General features: G+C 41.5%; 1 protein-coding gene across 1 annotated transcript in view; it reads right to left on the bottom strand.

Moving 5' to 3' along the window:
* The window catches only part of PCCA (propionyl-CoA carboxylase subunit alpha), a 334,301-nt gene extending 331,912 nt beyond the window's left edge, over positions 1 to 2,389 (bottom strand). The window contains exon 1 of the mRNA XM_038759418.1: positions 2,386 to 2,389. The gene's annotated coding sequence lies outside the window, so the exon portion shown is untranslated. The remainder of the gene's footprint in view (positions 1 to 2,385) is intronic.
* Positions 2,390 to 17,585: the final 15,196 nt, after the last annotated feature.

Genomic DNA, 17,585 nt, shown 5'->3' with positions numbered 1-17,585 from the left:
AGCGGTGTTTTATTAAAGGACGCATTTTTTATTAGAGGATGTAGGCTCTAATCCCAGCTCTGCCACTTGCCTGCTGTGACCTTGTGCAAGTCACTTACCTTCTCTGTGCCTCAGTTACCTCATCTGTAAAATGGGGATTAAGATTGTGAGTCCCACATGAGACAACCTGATTACCTTGTATCTATTCCAGGGCAAAGAACAGTGCTTGGCACACAGTAAGCATGCACTGGCAGTATGCAGAGGACTGAATTAAGTGCTCAGGAGAGTACAGCACAGTAGAGGTGATAGAGCTCATCCCTACCCGCAAGAAGCCTATAGTCCACAGCAATACCCCTTTGTCAGACCTGCAAATGCTCTGGGCTAGCCCCAAAAGCTCCTTAGGCCCATTAGCAAAGAAAAAGAGAAGCTCGAAGTAGTTGAACCTAAGCAGTTCTGGCAGAGAAAAGATATGAACTGCAATGGGCGGAGAATATTGCTAAATGCATCTCAGGAAGGGAGAGGGTGAAGGCTGGAGGAATGGCCCATGAGCTTCCCTGTAAGGGAAGAAATAAAGCCTGGTAAGGCGGGGGATCTCTGTGACTGCTTGGTAAACTCCCATGAGATTCCCCCAGGAGAGCCACAGATTCAGGTGGTTTAAAAAAAAACACACACACACAAAACAAAACAAAGAACAAAACAAATTTTAAAAACCCACAAGGAAATCTACTTCAACAGAGCCAAGCCTCCAGAATTTCACAATCCTTGTGATCACAAACCACAGTCAATCATTATTAATAATTCTTTCCTAAAGAAGTAGCACGGCCTAGTGGATAGAGAGCATGAGCCTGGGAGTCAGAAGGTCCTGGGTTCTAATCCTGACTCTGCCCCTTGTCTGCTGCGCAACCTTGGGCAAGTCATTTCACTTCTCTGTGTCTCAATTCCCCCAACTGTAAAATGGGAATTAAGACTCTGAACCCCAAATGGGACATGGACTGTGGTCACTCTATTAGCTTGTATCTACCCCAGCACTTAGTACAGTGCTTGGCATAAAGTAAGTGCTTAAAAAAATACCACAATTATTACAATTATCAATCTAAAACTAGCCTAAATGCTCAATTATTCTCCAAAGAAAATAAAGGAACTGGATAAAAGTTAGCTCAGTGTCAAACTGGAACCCCTGGAGAGGGCACCAGTTATCTCAAGAGTTTAAAAAAAAAATCTTGGCTCTGGTTAGTGGTTCCACATGGTTAGGTTTGGATCCAAGGATCATTGTTTATTTATGATCTGGTTAGGCATCCATCTCTGAAAAAATTTTGTCTTTTCAGATGAATCAGAGGAAGTTTCAAAAATCCAATAAATACCATTGCTTATCCAGTTCACAACTCACAAAGTGTCAGACAGGTTACAGAGCAGAAATAAGGTGCCAAACCTTACACATTACAGATGCAAAGGAATTTAATCTATAATCAAAAATACTGAAAATAACCAATCTTTTAAACTACGCAGAGATACATTAGTACATTAATGACCTCCCTTTGGACTTCCCAGATGATTAGTATGAGAGACTGTGTCTGAAAAGACTGACTGTAGCCAATATTCCCTCCTACGACCCCTGCATGAAAGGCAATCCTTTGCTGTGCTTGCCCACTTGCTTCCTACAGTTTCTTGCATAGTATTCAATTCTGCCACAATCGTTTCAAAACCTCTATTCTATAACAGAATGCCCCCACATTTCTAATTATCACGTTGTGGGCTGCTCTGTCTGCAGCAGCTGCCTCCCATCTGTCTACAGCTATGCCACATCACCTGAGATTTGATCCCATTGTGTCTTGAAAGAATTTCTTCTCTCTCTCTCATGTCCTCTCCTGCCTCCCACCACCACAACTCTCCAAACAGCACTATTTTTGTAGTGTTTATGAAGGCTCTACTTTGCACCACCCACTTTACCAAGCGCTGGGGTAGATTCAAGCGCTTAGCACAGTGCTCTGCACACAGTAAATGCTCAATAAATACGATTGATTGAATGAATGAAAACAACATAAGCAAATTGAGCGCAGTCCTGTCCCACACAGGGATAATAGTCAAAAGGGAGAGAGAACAGGGATCATTTCCATTTTACAGAGGAGGAAACCGAGGCACAGAGTGAGTCAGAAACTTGCCAAAGGTCACAGCAGGCAAGCGTTCCTTCCACTGCCACACTGTGTTTTAGAGAAATGGATGGTTTAGAATCTGCTAAGATGCAGGATCCCCCTGTTGATCTGACTTTTGCCACCTGATACATTTAGCACATTACCTGTTCAGCTCTAAAGGATGGATGGGGAATGTGTGTCAGACTGGGGTATTAGGCATTTAAAGGTTGGACACTAATTAGGTCTGATTTCGGTTCGGACTAAATCATGCTGCCACACTGGAGTCACACCGTCAGCCACCCAAAGAGTGGAATTTCCTGATTAGGTTTGTTTACTCCATCGGATGACTCATGGACAGGCAATCTGCTACCTAGGAAGAAGGATCCAGAGCCATCGCTCAATCCTACAGACCTACTGGAGGTCATCTGATAAGGGGCTGCTTCAAAACCTTGGTCATCTTCAGATTACTTTTCAGTCCACAGCATCGCTGATCCTGAAAAGCATTCCATAATCACCTGCACAGTTCCTCATGTGAGCTCTCTCGGAGCAAAGTCATCAGCATATAGCAGTTCCCGTATAAGCCTATCCAGCATTTTCCATGATACTTTGGGTTGAGCTGGAATTTTCCCAGAGTACTGGAATCTGATTCCAGCTTCCACATTCCTTGTGGTACCTTCAAGCAACATTGACTAGGACTGGTGGAAAGAGACCAGACCTATTCCCAAAGCCGCTGTACCCTCACAGTTGAAGGACAAAGGTTGGGACAGGCAATCCCTGCCATTGACAGCCATGCCATCACATAGGATTTTGACCAAAATCTCAGATGGCCAAACTTACTAAGTAGTTGCCAGATACCAAATCTGCTGCTGGTTTCCTCTAGTCTATAAACCCACTGTGGTCAGGGAATGTGTCTACCAACTCTGTTCAATGGTAACATCATCAGTGGCTTTTATTGAGCACTTACTGTGTGCAGAGAGCGCTGAACTAAGCACTCTGGAGAGTACACTGTAACAGAGTTGATAGACACGTTCCCTCTCCACAATAAGCTTACAGCCTATTGTACTCCCCCAAGCCCTTAGTAGAGTGTTCTGCACACAGTAAGCACTCAAATACAGCTGATTGATGGGTTGCAAATTATTTAAGATACCCAAACAACTAACACATGAATTTGTTCTGTGCATATCTCTTGGATTTAACATACTGCAAAGCTCGCCCGTACTGTTCAAACAATGGTATTTATTGAGAGTGTTCCCTTAAGTGGGAAGATCTTCAAATGGCACTTCCACATTGTAGTTCACAACAACAGGTCACTGTCCAGAAAGAATGGCATCACTTGTTAGTTCATGAGCTAGTTGGGAACTGAGTCTATGTCACAGCACAGAGTGACCCCGTTCCTACCTAGCTTATTTCTTCAGTCCTGTCATGTGTGTTCTTTAACTGGTCTGAATGGAGAGGGCTTCCGTCAAGGTCATGAAAAGCGTTAAGAGTGTTGCTGTACTGCTTATTTGGGTACAAATACTCTTTGATTTGGGAATGATTCTGGTATTGCCTGAATCTTGAAGTAATAATGAATATCTGGTAAATACTATCTCTACCGTGGCTTAGTGAAAAGAGCCCAAGCTTGGGAGTCAGAGGTCATGGACTCTAATCCCGGCTCCGCCACTTGTCTGCTTGACCTTGGGCAAACCACTTCTGTGCCTCAGTTACTTCATCTGTAAAAGGGGAACTGAGACTGAGCCCCACATGGGACAACTTGATTACCTTGCATCTATCCCAGTGCTTAGAACAGTGCTTGGCACATAGTAAATGCTTAACAAATACTATTATTATTATTATTATTATTATTACTGAGTCACAAAGTCATTGGATGTATTGGTACATGCAAATGGATTTTTTTTTGCTCCAAGGGGGCTCTGATTTTCTTTTAAGATATCTGTTAAGTGCCTAGTACGTGACAGGCATTGAACTAAGCACTGGGGAAGATACAAGCTAATCAAGTTGGACACAGTCTATATCCCACTTGGGGTTCATAGTTACCCTGGAAAATGTAAAATGGGGATTAACATTAAGGCACAGAGAAGTGAAGTAATAAGTGGCAGAGCTGGAACTGGAACCCAGGTCCTTCTCCCAGGCCCGTGCTCTATCTGCTAGGCCATGCTGCTTCTCTCATTAATAATAATGAGAGAAGACTGTGAGCCCTAGACCGTGAGCCCGCTCTATATGTTGCCAACTTGTACTTCCCAAGCGCTTAGTAAAGTGCTCTGCACACAGTAAGCGCTCAATAAATATGATTGAGTGAATAATAACTATTATTATTATGGTATTTGTTTAGTGCTACTTTGTGCCAATCACTGTTCTAAGCAGTGGGGCAGATATAAATTAATCAGATTACATCATAAATTTTCCGACATTCACTCCTAAGCTTGGTTGTCTGAAAGTTAATGTGTTGCAAAATGGCACTGACAATGAAACCACGTATTATCGGCATTCAACTCCTATTTAGTTATTTATGTTCTACAGCATAAATCTGTCAAGCGCTTGGTGCATCAGTGTTGCATTAAATTCAAATCAACAAGTGTCTGAGTGTCATTTATACACGGTACGACTGTGAAATTTGCCAGAGACACAAATCTAATCTTATTTTGGTAAAACAGGGATAAGAACTTTTTTTTATATATAACTGACTGGGCTGTGACCCTTTAGAAATATTTTCCAGTCTCTTCTCTGAAGTGCCCACCTAGTCATTTCCAAAATGAGAGTTAACCGCTAAGAATAATCAGACATTTCAACAGGGCCACGATCACCTGCCATGTCATCACACAATTATTACACTTCAAACAGCTGTTGATACTGACCCTCTGAAAGATGCCAATTACTGAAATACAAATCTCTAATTAAAAAATAAAGACAAACATTCAAATCCCTTGAGAAATGTCTTGGATTTCCACTTTAAAGAACAGGTCACCCTTCATGAAGACTAGGTCTCATGCTCCCTTGGAATTTGATATAGTGACAAAGCATACAGTCACACTAAGTGCCAGCTAATATTTATGGTTTGAATACCCAACTGCTTTCATGAGATGGAAATCATACCCTTTAAAACAGTATTTTCTATACCGGAAATCGGTCAGGACTCAAATAATTATTAGGCTTACAGGAGAGCTGGGCTCTTCCGACAAAGTAATCAAGTCATAGTCCTTTATAAAAAGGTATTACTTGCCAAAAACTGAATTCATCCAATTGACTCGAACTACATGAAGACACTCAGCAAGATAGACTATAAATAATTTGGCCTTGCAAAACAAGACGTTTTTTAGCAGGTGGTTCCAAGAAATTGTGGCATAGAAAAGTTGTGAATTAAAAATCACTTAAATGCAAAATTAACTTTCAATTCACTGTTTTTAAGTCATTACGATGGCATTTCAATAAATGAGAAGCCCCACCTAAGCACAGCCTTGGCTGGGGGCTTGGGTATGCCCATATGATGATGATGGCATTTGTTAAGTGCTTACTATGTGCAAAGCAATGTTCTAAGCGCTGGGGCGGATACAAGGTGATTAAGTTGTCCCACGTGGGGCTCACAGTCAATCCCCATTTTACAGATGAGGGAACTGAGGCTCAGAGAAGTTAAGTGACTTGCCCAAGGTCACACAGCAGGCATGTGGCGGAGCCGATAAGCAACCACACATATCCTGCCTTGATTACTGTATTTTCATTCATTCAACCGTACTTACTGAGCGCTTACTGTGGGAAGGGCACACATTCCCTGCCCACAACAAGCTCACTATCTAAAGTCTGTATCAGTCTCTTTGCTGACCTCCCTGCCTCCTGTCTCTCCCCATCCCACTCCACACTTAACTCTGCTGCCTGGATCATTTTTCTACAAAAACGTTCAGTCCATGTTTCCCCACTCCTCAAGAACCTCCATCCACATCGGCAAACGGAAACTCCCTACATAGGCTTTAAAGCACTCCCTCACCTTACCCCCTCCTATCTTACATTCATTTGTTCATTCATTCATTCAACTGTATTTATTGAGCACTTACTGTATACACAGCATTGTACTAAGCACTTGGAAAGTACAATACAGCAATAAAGAGACAATCCCTGCCCACAACGAACTCACAGTCTAAGAGGGAAGAGATGGACAGCAATACATGTAAATAGGCATCAATATACATAAATAGAACTATAGAATTATAGATATATACATATAAGTGCTGTGGGGTAGGGAACTAGCAAAACTCAACCCACACACCTCGTTCTTTTAATGACAACGTACTCACTGTACCTCAGCCTTGTCTAACTCAATCAATGGTACTTATTGAGGGCTTACCATGAGCAGGGCATTGTAATAAGCGCTTGGGAGAGGGCAAAACAACAAAATTAGCAGACACATTCCCTGCCCACAATGAGCTTAGAGTCTAGAGGGGGAGAAAGAGACATTAATATAAATAATTTATAACATATAATTTAACAAAATGTACATAAGTACAGTGAGGTGGGCCGAAATAGCAAATGCCCAAAGGTCACGGATCCTGTGACCCAATAATAGAATAACAACTATGGGACTTGTTAAGTGCTTACTATGTGCCAAGTACTGTTCTAAGTGCTGGGGTAGACACAAGATAATCAGGTTGGACACAGTCCCTGTCCCACATGGGCTCATACTCTTAATTTCCATTTTACAGATGAGGTAACCGAGGCCCAGAGAAGTTAAGTTAGGAGCAGCATGGCCTAGTGGCAAGGGCACGGGCTTGGGAGTCATAGGTCATTGGTTCTAATCCCAGCTCCACCACTTGTCTGCTGTGTGACCTTGGGCAAGTCACTTCACTTCTCTAGGCCTCCGTTACCTCATCTGTAAAATGGGGATTGAGACTGTGAGCCCCACATTGGGCAACCTGATTACCTTGTATTCTTGTATTATCCCAGTGCTTAGAACAGTGCTTGGCACGTAGTAAGCGCTTAACAAATACCATGATTATTAGTAAGTGCTTAGGACAAAGTAAGCGCTCAATAAATATGACTGATTGATGGATTGAGAAGCCCAGGAAACTTTGTGCTATGATGAAAGCATAAAATGTGCAAAGAAATACTAATGATCCCTTACTGAAAGCATCTTAATGTAGTCAGGCCCCTCGTCATCCCACTTCCAACTGAAGTGTCCACTCAGGTGAGCCTGGGGTTGGCTGGGGTTTGATAAAAGGAACAAAACCATTCTCTTCCATTCAGTCCAGCTGCACTGAAGTCCAAGGCCTCTGAAGAGCCGATTCTAATAACATTGGTATAGATTAAATGCTAGATACTGTGCTAAATTCTGGGGGTAGACTCAGGATAATCAAATAAGTTACAGTCCTCGTCCAAATGGAGCCTATAATCTGAAAGTGAGGGAAACAGGTATTCTGCCCCTCTTCAAAAGAGAGGAAACTGAGCCACAGTGGAAATTAAACAACCTGCCCAAGATCACACAGCAGGGAAGTGGTGGAACCAAACCTAATACCCAGTTCTCCTGGTCCCCAGGAGATCTTTCCACTAAGCCATGCTGTCCTTGAAGCCTCATTTCTATTCTGTAGAAGATATCCTCGATCCTGGTTCAGCCCAGAACAGCCTCTGAACGGAGATTAAAAAACAGCTTCCATGTCATTGCTTGACAAGTAAAAATGCACATTCCACCTTTTGCGCATTAAGAATGTTTTCTGCATTAAAAGTCAAAGCCTCATCATCAAATGAAAATATGAACTCGTGTGCCCAAACAGTCTTTGGGAACCAGGCATGCAACTTCTCCATCCTCTCTTCTCCTCACTTTCTCAATCTCAGAGGCCAGAGTCGGGAGATCGAGTGCTTCCATCCACAATACCTTGTTCCCCCACCCCTGACTAGTAACGGCTGAAAGGGAGGATGGAAGAAAAAGCAACAAGGGATTTGTGTTTGCCTTTTGCACTGTTTTCTGGAAGCACTGCCTGCTCTCTTTCTGCCTCCAATCCCCATTGATTCCCTCTGGTTCCTCCTAAGTAGACTCCAGCTGTCTCTTACCCACAATGCTGCAAAAAGGAAAATTGTCAATATAAATGATGGCTCTTGTTAAGCACATGCTGTGTGCCAAGCACTGCTCTAAGCACTGGGGTAGACACAAGTTATTCAGATTGGACATAGTCCAAATCTCTATCCATCTGTCTTCACACTATTGGCAGTCAGTTTGAAAAGGGCATAGGAGGGAGAAAGAGTAAACAAGTGGGAGACAAAAGTAAAAACCACGAACAGTAACAGTCACAAAGCAGGTGAAAAATTGAGTATTGTTTTTGCACCTTGAAGCACCAGATTTTGAGGTTGGTTTGTTTCAAGTTATAAGCACTTACATCAATTATCCTCTCATGCCTTTCTTTAATTAATTGAAAGGATGATCCACATAAAGCAGTTCTCCATCAACATCCATCTAAATCTAATAGGATAGTTTCAACAGCCTGCTTGGTATTATAGCTTTAAAAGATTAAGACGAAACATTTGGGCATACAGATGGGTCTATGTGTCTGCAATTGACTTAAGGATTTCAGAAACATGAGGAAACCTAAGTAACCTGAGCTCCTTCTTGTTCTCATTTGTTTCTAGCTTTTAATTCTGCAAGAAAATGAAAGAATGAATTGAAAATAGCCTAATGGTAACTCCAATTCAAGATCAACTCCCACTTCCCTATGCCCCTCCCTGGCATACCTGTATCCTCTTCCCTTCCCTCCAACCACAAACTATTGGGGGAGGATTTTTTTTTCTTTTTACACTCTCTCTCTCTCCCCCCCACCACCACCATCCAGCATTCTTAGGCAATCCAGGAGGGTCCCAAACACCGCCTCCCCTGAGTTGCCTTCTCCGCTACATTTGCATTTTCCATTTTACCTCACGGCGAGAGATTTCAAAAGTTTGAGAGGAGAGACACAAAAGATGCTGATGTAAGATTGCAGGAACTACTGGTACCAGAATCAGAGCGAGACTAGCCACATTTCATCCTTTTCTCCCTCTTTTCCCAGAACCTTGGGCAACTTCTCCATTCCCCTCTCCACCATCCAGTTGGACTCCAAGCCAATCTACTCACTGCACCTCATGCTCACCTATCTCACCCCTGAACCTGGCCGACATCTTCCCTCTGGCCTGAAACTCCCCTCCCCTTTCACATATGACAGAACACCATTCTTCCCATCTTCCAAGGCCTTATTAAAAGTCACATTTCCAAGAGGCCTTCCTCAAATAAGCCCTCATTTTCCCTACTCCTTATCCCTTTAGCAGCACGTATGCACTTGCATCTGCACCCTTCAAGCCCTCAATATTGACCCTACTGCATTTATACATGTATCCCTAATTTATTTTAATGTCTGTCTCCTCCTCCAGATTGTAAGCTCCTGGTGGGAGAAGCTGTCTACCAACTCTGTGCTACTATTCTCTCCCAACTGCTTAGTACAGTGCTTTCCACACAGTAGCTCAATAAATAGAATTGGTTGACTCAATGCACACTTGCGCCATTAACCTCAAGTCCCCTCACTATTTTCCATCTTGCCCTCTGCCTCCATCTCATCTCTCTCGCTGCCCATTCATTCAATCGTATTTATTGAGCGCTTACTGTGTGTAGAGCACCGTACTAAGCACCTACCTTGCCTACCCCTCTCTCTGGTCTGGAACTCCCTCCCCCTTAATATCTGACAGACTATGCCTTTCCCCATCTTCAAAGCCCTACTAAAAATCGTATCAGCCTTCCCTGGCTATCTTCTCTTTTCATCCCACCCTATTCTTCCTTTTTATGGTATCTGTTAAGTGCTTCCTTTGCGTCAAGCACTGTTCTAAGTGCAGGGATAGACACAAATCAATCAGGCCAGGCACAGTCCCTGTCCCACATGGTCACCGTCCAAGTAGGAGGGAGAACAGGTACTTGAATCCCCTTTTTACAGTTGAGGAAACTGAGGCGGAAAGTTAAGTGACTTGTCCAAGGTCTCATAGGAGGCCTCCCAGACACATGTTACTTTCTACTAGGTGAGTGATTCCTATTCGCCTTCCCACCTGCATCACCTCTGCACTTGGGTATTATCCCTTACTCTCTTTGACCCTCATCCACTCCCAGCCCCACAGCACTTCCATGCATATCCTTATATTCTGCCACTTCCCCTGTCTCTATTCAAACATTCACCGCTCCAACAAAAATTGTAACCACCTTTAGAGCAGGGATGTTTACCAACTCTGTTGCATTGTACTCTCTCAAACACTTAGTACTTTGTGCTGTACACAGGAAGTACTCAATAAATACCTCTGACTGCCTGCCTGCTTTGCCACCATAGCTTTCCTCAAGAGCTCCTTTCTAACAACTTTATGGCTTCCCCTTCTTGAACTTAGAGATCTAATCACAGAGATAGAAAATAAGTGCAGCTCAAACCCCTTACCTAATCTAGTCTGGTGGGAAGGCTTCCACTTCTTGAACTAGGAAATCTAATCACAGAGGTAGAAAATAAGTGCAGCTCAAACCCCTTACCTATCTAGTCTGGTGGGAAGTTAAGCGCTTAGTACAGTGCTCTGCACACAGTAAGCGCTCAATAAATACGATTGATGATGATGATGATAGCCAGGTATCGCTGCTTTACCAGAGGAAGTGCTCTTATTTCATTCGGATGGATAAATGTGTTTCTTATTGAAGGGAACTAGTCATATTCAATCTCTTCATAAACTAGGTTCAGTAGTTCAGAACGTTAGCCACCATTATCATCCAGCAGATCATTAAGGCTGAATGTCATCAACATAGCCTAGGGATACACAACAGCTAATTACAGTATTTCACTAAAAAGGTAGTTTGCTGTATTTAATTACGAACCTCTCTTTCATTGGAATGTCTAATGTATATGCTGGGAACATATATGATTAAATACCAAACTTGTAGTTTCTTAAGTCAATGTTTCTGAACAATTAAAACTGTTTCCAAAAGTATGGTTTTGATTTTTAAAGCCATTTGCAAAAATTAATTATTTATAAAATAAACTAATTCCATTGTGGATTTATACAAATTTGATGAAGTAGAAAGTGTCCAAGAAGAAAATATGAACTAGTCTTCTTAGATTTCACTTGAACTGTCCCTCCAAAACTGTACTCATATTATTTTCAAAAGTTTCTAGCTTGATTTCCTATTTTCAAGAACAACAGAGTTCAACTGTGTAACTAATTTCTATTAATGTCTGTCTCCTAGATTGTAAAGTCATTGTGGGCAGGAAACATATCTACCAACTCTGTTGATCTGCACACTGTAAGTGCTCAATTTCATTTATTGATAATCAATGTAAAGTATACGACTATGTTTTCCCTTCCCATTTTGAAAAAAAGTTACAGAAAGTAGTCTCCTTTGAGGTGAATTCTTAAAGCTTGTATGGGTTTCTATTACCCACCACAAAAATCCCATCGAATTTCTACTAGTTTACCACCCAGAATCAATTTCAATCAAGTACCATTTTGTTCACTATTTTTACCCTTTTGTTAGGATAGCATATTTGACGGCTACCTAAATAGAGAAATCTCGACATTTTAAGGACAAGAAGTTTGCTTAATACAAAGTGGACAGTTAAGATACATATCGGGGACCTTCAAAAACACAGAGACAGCCGAGGACTAAAAATGAGTATTAAAGTGCAATCCAAAACTATTATAAGGATGTTGAGGTGAGCTCACAACAAGCTGCCTTTTTAGTGACTGTTTGTGATTCCGGTGAACAAGAAGAAGGAAGAGACTTGCACTGATGGGCTCTATCTGAGACAGGTGACTGCTGGCCTGAGGGGCCGGAGCATGGAGGGAGGTGTGTCTTACTCTTCCTGCTCTACCCAGGAAAGGGCCTGGACCAAACGATGAGTGCCACGTAGGGCCACAGCTGCGATGCCTAAGGCAGATAAAAGGCAGCTCCTTTGAATCGCAAGGCGGCATCAGGAGGCATGCAGAGAAGTAGAGGCAGCACAGAGAAGCAAGCACTGAAGCAGCAGGAGAGCAGCACTTGGAAGCAGAAAGAAGCAGCATTGGCAGAACGGGCTCCTTGGATCACAGACTGGTACTGGACCCTTGATGGAGGGAGAGAGGGAGTGTACGTATGTGTCACTCCCTTTCATGTTGGTAAAACTAAGTAAAAACTTTCCACAGTAACCTTGGTGATCATTAGTGTGGTTTGAACTCTACTACGTTGTCACTGAGGCTCCCCCGATTGGTACGAGCCGGGGGCTGCGACTACATGTAAGCTCATTCTGCAGTCAGGATTTAAAACAAATAAGATTCATTCCTTCACAATGTGTTTTACTAGGCCACTTGGATAAAACACGGATAAGGAATTAGGGAACATTCTTCCGACAACATGCACCTGAAGAGAACACAGTGCAATGTCAAAAGAGCCATTTGTATCTTACACACATCAATGATCAAGAGGTACTATCCCCCCCTCCATCCCTCTCCATCCCCCCATCTTACCTCCTTCCCTTCCCCACAGCACCTGTATATATGTTTGTACATATTTATTACTCTATTTTACTTGTACATATATATTCTATTTATTTTATTTTGTCAGTATGTTTGGTTTTGTTCTCTGTCTCCCCCTTTTAGACTGTCAGCCCACTGTTGGGTAGGGACTGTCTCTATATGTTGCCAACTTGTACTTCCCAAGCACTTAGTACAGTGCTCTGCACACAGTAAGCACTCAATAAATACGATTGATACTACACTATAGTGATAGATTTCTTTAAAGTGGGGTTTGACAAGTAACCTCCACATTACAGGAAATTTGAGTGCACTGAGAGAGATTGTGGAGATGAAGCGCATATGAAGAGCTAAGATTACTATGTGGACAGTTTCCAGAAAAACTGCTCTTCAAAGATGAAGTAGCTTTGAATTCACTTCACTGGACAATATTAAAATGTCTGTGAGTAAAAATATTGACCTATAATTTGAAGATTTTACAGCCATAAATAATGAACTCCTTATTTTACAAGAATGCCAAAGCCTCTGGCCTCAAAAACAAGGAGTGTTAGAAGCGTGGGCTAGAATCTGTGTGCCAACACCAAAGTGATGTTCTAAAGCAGTTTCAGCTTAAGTAGCAATTTGTTTCTTTGTATCCCATCCAGTTGTGTTGCAATCTCAGAAGTTAAATAGAAGCTAATTTCCTTCCCTTGGGCATTTTCAAAATAAATTCTTGATTTACTCATCAGTGGAATTTAGTCTGCGCATAAGAATTCACTTGAGGACACTAGTTTCCTCCTCAATATTTCAGCATGAAATATAAGGACATAGCAAGACTTGCAATGGGAGAAGCAGCATGGCCTAGTGGATAGACCAGTCAGAAGGACCTGCGTTCTAATTCCAGCTCTGCCACCTATCTGCTGGATCACCTTGGGCAAGTCACCTCACTCTGTGCCTCAGTTTCCTCATCTGTAAAACAGGGATTAAGACTGTGAGCCCCATGTGGGACACGGACTGTGTCCAACCTGATTAACTTTCATCTTTAACTTTCTGGACTGTGAGCCCACTGTTGGGTAGGGACCGTCTCTATGTTGCCAACTTGTACTTCCCAAGCGCTTAGTACAGTGCTCTGCACACAGTAAGCGCTCAATAAATACGATTGATTGACTGATTGATCTTTAACTTTCTGGACTGTGAGCCCACTGTTGGGTAGGGACTGTATCTATGTTGTCAACTTGTACTTCCCAAGTGCTTGGTACAGTGCTCTGCACACAGTAAGCGCTCAATAAATATGACTGATTGATTGATTGATCTACCCTGGTGCTTAACACACTGCCGGCACAGGATAAGCACTTAAATACCATTTTTTTAAAAAATGGGACAGATGATAGGAAAACAAAACTTCAAAAACTTCCCTGCTCCTGTGTTTATGGAAGGGAACAGTGCACACAGCAAGACTGTCTCTTTTGTTCCATCAGATTTATTCTCCAGTTCCAGCAAGATCCACGCCAGAGTATTCCTGGATTGGCTACTAAAGAATCTCATCAACCATCAGCTCCCAAAATCACAACATGGCTCATGTTCACAATACTCACGACCTTTGCAGCACGTCTGGAACAGTGCAGGGAGCAGTACCAACACCCTGACTACACTTAATACTATTACTATTTATTATGATTATTATTATATGGGCTGCGTACGGGAAGCAGCATTGTGTAGTGAATACAGCATGGGCCTGGGAATCAGAAGGTCATGGGTTCTAATCCCAGCTCTGCCACTTGTCTGCTGTGTGGCCTTGGGAAAGTCACTTCACTTCTCTGTGCCTCAGTTACCTCATCTGTAAAATGGGGATAGAGACTGTGAGCCCCATGTGGAACAGGGACTGTGTCCAACCCAATTTGTTTGTAACCACCCCAGTGTTTAGTACAGTGCCTGGCACATAGTAAGCACTTAAATACCACAATTATTATTTATTAAAGCACCTGACACCATCGATACATCTGGACTCGCAGAACAGTTTAGAAAGTTTGGCTGTTAATCAACCATATTTATTGAGTGCTTACTGCCTGCAGGGCACTGTACTGAGTCCTTTTCCCAACTCACAGTGGTAGCGCATATGTATGTACAGTGAAACTCCACTGTTTTCCCCCATCTGTAATTTATTTTAGCATCTGTATCTCCTCCTAGATTGTAAGAGCCTTAAAGACAAGGATGATGTCTATTAGCCACTGTACTTTCCCAAGAGTTTATGTACAGAACGATCATTCGATAGATATTACTGATTACACTACAACAAAACCTTACCCAAAGCTACTTCTCAGCTAATCAATCATATTTATTGAGCGCTTACTGTGTGCAGAGCACTGTACTATACTTGTTAAGTACTTACTATATGCCAAGCACTACACTAAGCACTGGGAAAGATAAAATACAATCGGATCCAACACTGCTCTGTGACAGTCTATGGGGGAGGAGGAATAGGTATTTAATCCTCACTTTACAAATGAAGGAACTGAAGCCCAGAAGAGTTAAGTGGCTTGCCCAAGGTCACAAGTGGTGGAATAGGAATTAGAACCCAGGTCTTCTGACTTCTTCCATTAGGCAATGCTGCTAGAAATGAAGGCTGGGAACCATTATCATCGACTGTCCACAGTAGAATGGCTCCTTTTTTAATGGCAGAAGCGTCTGGTGTCTTTCACTGTAATCTACCCATGGGACAAAGGACAATTATATACGCACATAACAGCTTACCAACACCCAAAGTTTTACATTCTAATATTTTAAATGTTAGGATACTAAAACTAAAATTCCGGTGACTTGGTCCACACTAGAAAAACTTATCAGAATAAACTGGCTTTGGTGTCTGAAGTAACAAGAAGTCTGAGCCACTCTTCAAATATTCTGCTCATTTGGACCACAGAGTATTTTAGTGGACTTAAATTGCCCACATATTTTGCTATTATGGACCTGAGTGAATTGATAAAGATCACTGTGCTTCACTGGCCTTTTAAGACCCTTTTAAATGTCTAAAGAAGTAAAAATCCAAATACTGCTACTGTTAATAATTTGTCGCCATCTTATTTCCTCCATCTATAATTTTCTTTATAATCTTTATAACTTTAAAGTCCTTATCTTTGCCCTAACAGTTTGAAAGAGTCATCACACCCTCTTACTTCACAAAGCAGTTTTCACAATTTATTTCCTGTTTAATAAAACCAAAACACCCAACTTCAATGGACATCTTAACAAGGTATCCAGGCATATTTATTTTTGTACACTCACAAAACGCTTGAAATACAGGAAAAAGTTTTTCCCCTGTTCCCCTTTGAATTTCTTTCTGCCAGCTAAATAAAGGCATATTCTCTGCTGCCGGGGGGTATGATTGGTTTACCAACAACTACAGGGGGCTTAAACTATCAGTTCTTTAAGAAGCTTTGACAGTTTTTTGACGGTTTAACCTGCTGAGCTCACAGCACCCAAGGGAGGATCTTAGTTGCAGTTTTATTTCTGATGCTGCTGACCATAATACTGACTCCATAGATAATGTATTTCAATAACCTCCTACAGGTTAACACTTTGAGTACTGGCCATGGTATTGCTTTAATTAAGTCAATACATGAAGGTCACAGTTTGCTGTAAAGTTTTATTAAATTTGGCAAGGTTTATAATGAAAAAAAAAAAGTGTGTGCTCCTGGACAGCAACCCTACAAATTACCTACAGCTGTAATATAGTAGGCTCCTGCATTTATGAAATATTTCAATTTATTTTCCAAAATGAACTCCATTTATTAGTTCTATTTCCATGAAATTTGCACATTTCTGACTGGCGGTTTCAAGACGAATATGATACGGAAGGCTCTAGCTATTCTGGGTGCAACCTGGGGTTAGCTGGAACATCAGACCACCCACTAAAGCTAAGGAGAATCTTTTTTTCCAAGGTCTGGAGCATTGTGATAGTGGAGGAGATTCCTGCTTTGATTTGTCTAGAGCTACCAAGTGTAAATAATACTTTAGTTAAATATTTGAATCGCTTTCCATTTAAAAGGCAATTCGTAAGTCTTAAACCAAATCCTTCAAACAGTCCAAAAAGAACCCCTAAGACCAAGTATCTAAATAAGAAAAGCCAAAATAGGATCTGAAATTATAAAGATTAACTTTCAATATTCTACTTGAACACAAACACAATTTTAAAGTAAGACATGGAATAAGTACACTTGTGTGTACGAAAAACAGTAGATGGTATAAACTGTGTGTGTGTTTTATATATATGTATAAATATATAAAATAGTAGATAGTACACAGCAGCATAAAGTGGTGTAAAGATAGTATTAAGTGACTTGTACAAAAATACTGAAGCAGCCATACACAACCATATATTGAATTATATAATAACTGTATTTTTAAAAATACACAACCTGACTGACACTATAGTGGAAAATAATGAACCAGCATGGGAGCCATTTAATATACTTCCTGATTAACTCATTGCCTGTCCCATTCTCATAGACGTGCTAACATGTCATAATCGTCATAATTCCCATCATTCCCACAGCTAACACACAAGCTCCTTGATTAGTGCACAACTCCCAGACGAGCCATTGCTAATGCTAAATAATTCCCTTCAGCCTCCTGCTACTATACCACAGGATCTCCAATTAAATATAATGTCTCTGATGAGCCATATTAATGTGGACAAATTCCTACCAGGATTCTAACTCTGTTTCACCCTCCCCAAACACAAAAAAAGTGGGGGGGGAGGGGGGAATAAAAACCATCTATTAAGCATTACCAGTATGATGCTTCTGCAACAAAGTTTAAAAAAAAACACAAGGCAAGAAAGAAGAAAAGATGATTACTACAGGAAATACAAATTTTTAACTCCGAATACCTTTTTCCTCGCAATTATATCATCTTCCACTGGCCTAAAGATAGGCTTAAAGAGATAATTTGGCTGCTTGGATAGCTACATTGGACTCTGAATCTGAGAGGTTATTAGAAGCTACGCTTTTAAAGCAAAGTGAGCAA

Source organism: Tachyglossus aculeatus, chromosome 17, assembly GCF_015852505.1.
Source record: "Tachyglossus aculeatus isolate mTacAcu1 chromosome 17, mTacAcu1.pri, whole genome shotgun sequence".
Lineage (NCBI taxonomy): Eukaryota > Metazoa > Chordata > Mammalia > Monotremata > Tachyglossidae > Tachyglossus > Tachyglossus aculeatus.
This window is presented reverse-complemented; position numbering and strand designations above follow the sequence as displayed.